We start from the raw sequence: 4,062 nt of genomic DNA on the forward strand, positions 1-4,062 counted from the left end.
AATAGTCTAGCGGCCGTTCAGTGCTCCCCTTTCGCGCTGGAGATTTAGGGGTGACCCCGGGTGGGAGACGCGGCTGTGCTGTGCTGTGTTACAGGCAGATCCGCAGCGTTACTCAGCCTCAGAAGAAATGGGTGAGACTTTGACAACTCTAGACCATGGCGCATCGTCGCTCAGGCTTCAGGACAAGCCCCCTCCCGTTGCAGCCGCTGGCTCCGCGGGGACTCAGGGAGCAGCCGCTGGTGCCCCCGGGAGCCCTTTGCACGCAGTGGCACCGCCCCCCGCAGCGGAACAGGGGCGCAGCGCGGGGGCCGGCCCGGGAGGGGCCGAGCAGCACCGCCCCGCAGGCAGCGGCCTTTCCGCTTCTTCAACCGGGGCAGCAGCGACACCTGGTGACCAACGCTCGTTAACGCAGCACGAGGCGCAGCGGGGCCTGGAGCCGGCGCGCGCCGCACAGCGCCTCCCCCGGGGCCCCGCTGACAAGCCCGGCCCGGCCCGGCCCGCCCTGGCCGCCCCGCGGGTGGCGCTACAGCCTCGGGCCCCGCTGTGAATGCTCCAGCCCGGCAGCCGCGGGGCGGTCCGCGCTGGTACCAGCTGGGCCCGGGCTGCAGCGCTGGGCCCTGCCGGGCTCCGCTTCTCCCGTGGAAATGAAGCGGCGCCGGCGGGGACAGCTGCGGCTCGCAGGCGCACGGCGAGCTCGCCCCTGCCAGGCAGGCTCCCAGCGAGCCCGGCGCGGGGGCTGAGAGAGGGGCCGAGGGGGTGGCGGGCGGAGGAGGGGACCTGGGGGCTTTGTTTCGGCCGCTGTTACCGCAAGGTCGCCTGGCATCTTAGTGCGACTCGGGCAACTAGCTAAATGGTGGCTCCATAGCTCAGTGGTTAGAGCACTGGTCTTGTAAACCAGGGGTCGCGAGTTCGATCCTCGCTGGGGCCTCCGCTTGCTTTTGGCTGTATAATTCCGTGGAAGTTTGTCCTTGAATTAAATGCAACCGATCTCGTTTTGGTATGGAAGGGCTTTTAAAATATAGTGACAATCCTAAATTTCACACAGCTCAGTGCGTGTTACAGATGTAAGGGCAGTATTTGGGGAAATATAATGGTCTGAGGATATTAATGACTACTCAATTATATTAATAATTAATATAAATTAATAATATCTAAATAATACATATCAACTATTACTTTAACATTAATATAATTAGCTCTCTTTGCCTCTATTTACCCGAGGGGGATAATAGCATATTTTGAGTGCATTGTGGGAACCAGCCAGTAAATGTTTGTAAAGCACTCTTTGCAATTCCCCTGATGGGAGGTGCTGTGAAATATTGTTATTAAAAGATTAAGGGAGAAAATTGTCCCTAGGTGGGGAATAAGTGGCATGAAGGGAGGAGTGTGTGCCAGCTGGACAAAATTATCTGCTTCTTCGGAGCTTTGCACTGACCCAGAGCTACAGATTTTATTTCTGTTAGAAGCTCCACTTCTGAGAATTTACTTGTCTATTTTTGCTTTTCCGTGGCCAGATAGGTTGGCTTGAAAAGAACTAAAGCCTCAGACAAAAATCCACTTTTGTTTTGACTTTACAAATTTTTTATCCATTTTTCAAGAAATCAAAAAGTCAAAAATACAACAAGAAAAACATTTAAAATAATACAACTACCATTAACAATGTGACGAGACCAAAATGCAAACATGGAAGCTTCTTTCTTTCATTCACTTTTTGACACAGGGAAGGACCAGGGCATGACCACAGGCTTAGTGTGACCTACTTACAAGTGTAATCTAATAATAATAATTATAACTGGTTTGTTTGATCCTAGCTGGCTTAAAGAGCAGATCTCTGATTTCTGCACCAATCAAAACTTCCATATTCAGAAAAGTACACATTCATTTATTTATAGTATATATTACTTTTGTGGCTACAACATTTTCTGACTTGCTGAAGTTTTACTTCAGGTGAGTGAATGATGGTCAGCTCTTCTGCCAATTAGCCTGCCTATCTCAGTGTCTTTTTGATATTAAAAGTCCACTAGCTATGGAATGCAGAGGTGGCAGGTCTGGATAATTTTTGGTGGTACCCAGAATGGGTCCAAGTCCTGCCCCCTGGAAGGGGGGCGGGTTTGGGCTCTGGGATGGAGTTTGTGAGTTTGGGCTCTGCGCTGGGGCAGGAGGGGGTGTGGGCTCTGGGAGGGAGTTTGAGTGTGAGAAGGTGTTTGTGCTCTGGGAGGGAGTTTGGGTGCAGGAGGGAGTGTGGGCTCTGGGACAGAGTTTGGGTATGGGGGTGCAGGCTCTGGGCTGGGGCAGAGGGTTGGGGTGCAGGGTCTGGGAGGGAGTTGGGGTGCAGGGGGAGGGGTCAGGCTCTGGGAGGGAGCTTGGGTGTGGGGTGTAGGCTCTGGGATGGGGCAGGAGGTTGGGGTACAGGAGGGGGGCAGTGGGTCGGCGCTTACCTCAGGCAGCACCAGCTCCTGAAACAACCCGCACACCCTTCTGGCAGCATCTTGGTGACCCTGCCCCCCCCCTGTGGAGCTACAGTACATATCCCTTAGGCTGTGTCTTTCAGTGCTAAAACTTTAGTCATTCAGGGGTGTGAAAAAACACCCCTCCACCCCGAGCGACAAAAGTTTTAGCGCTGAAAAGCGCCAATACAGACAGCGGTTTATCACCAGAGCTGTGCTCCTGGCGATAAAACTACCACCCCTCATTTGGGGTGGTTATTTTTTATCCCCGAGAGAGCTCTCCCCCGGCGATAAAGCATGACTACACTGCCCATGTCACAGCGCTGCCACTGCTACGCTGTAACGTGGGGAGTACCGCTGCGCGGCTGGTGGTGGGGCAGCGGCTGGGGGCCCCCAGGACCTTTTAAATCACCCTTTGGCAGCAGGAGAGGCCAGGAGGTGCACAGGGGTGGCAGGCGGGCCTGGGGGAGAGACCCGGCCCCGAACATTGGTGGAGCTGGGACCCCGGGCCCATACAACTTGCCGCCCTGATGGGATGGCAATGATATGTAGGGAAAGGACTTTTGAGCATCCCAAGGAGTTTCTCAAAAAACCAAAAATTAACTTGTAAAACAAATATAGATGGAATGTGACAGAGTGCTTGCCAAGAAAGGCTGAGTCAGAATACTGGTCACAGCAGCTACAATCAAGCAAGGCAGGCTGTGCCTAATTTGTGGGTGAGGCAGACAGTATGCTCAGAGAGGAGGCTCCCCCAGAGTCCTGACTGGCTTTGTATGGAGTTGTTCCAAAGCATCCCAGCATCCCCTTCCACACCATGCGCTTCCCGGAAGTCTGCACAGGCACTGACACTCCCTCCTCTGGCCTTTGTCTCTTTTCCAAGCATTAGGAGGCCACCTGATCTCTTTGTTCTCCAACACCTTCAGTTGGCACCTTGCAGGAGAGTGGCCCAGGCCATCAGTTGCCTGGAGGCAGGGTTGCAGCCATTCTCTGTGCAGACGGCATCACACTGGCCCTCTAGGGCTTTACAACAATCACACCCCCTTATCCCACCATCTAGAGCCTTAAGAAATGCATTGGGGAAACTGAGGCACACAGACAGTATTCAGAGAAAACACCTGTATACGACCAGTTACATACTTTGAAGGGTGTAAAATAATCAAATATTGTGCTAAATACAATGATACTCCAAACTGACCACCAAATTTAAGTTGCATGTTTTTCCCCTCAGGTGAGGGTTCTGGGGTGGGGCTGGGGATGAGGGGTTCACAGTGCAGGAGCGTGCTCGGTGCTGGGGGTGCAGGCTTTGGGGTGAGGCAGGGCTGAGGATGAGGAACTTGGGGTGCAGACAGGCTGCCCCAGGGCTAGGGCCAGAGAGGACTCCCCATCACCACCACTGGCAGCAGCAAGCTCCAGGGGAGGGACCCCTCCTGCCCCCCACGGCACACACACTCTGCACATGCTCCTAGAGCCCCTCTCAGGTCCAGAAAGCTCACTCCCCTCCCCTATGATGGGTACTGGGGGGGGGGGCACAGGTGGCCTTCCATGTTGCTGCCCCTCACCATAACTTCACTGTGGATGGGGCTGCCCCTTGCCCAGCATGGGGCAGAAGTGGGGT

The 4,062-nt window shown here is 54.4% G+C and overlaps 1 non-coding gene across 1 annotated transcript; it reads left to right on the forward strand.

Moving 5' to 3' along the window:
- Window positions 1–855: 855 nt before the first annotated feature.
- Window positions 856–928, forward strand: TRNAT-UGU. The gene has a single exon. It is a non-coding gene; the product is annotated as a tRNA-Thr (tRNA).
- The last annotated feature ends 3,134 nt before the right edge of the window (window positions 929–4,062 follow it).

This window comes from Mauremys reevesii, linkage group 4 (assembly GCF_016161935.1).
Source record: "Mauremys reevesii isolate NIE-2019 linkage group 4, ASM1616193v1, whole genome shotgun sequence".
Taxonomy (NCBI): Eukaryota; Metazoa; Chordata; order Testudines; family Geoemydidae; genus Mauremys; species Mauremys reevesii.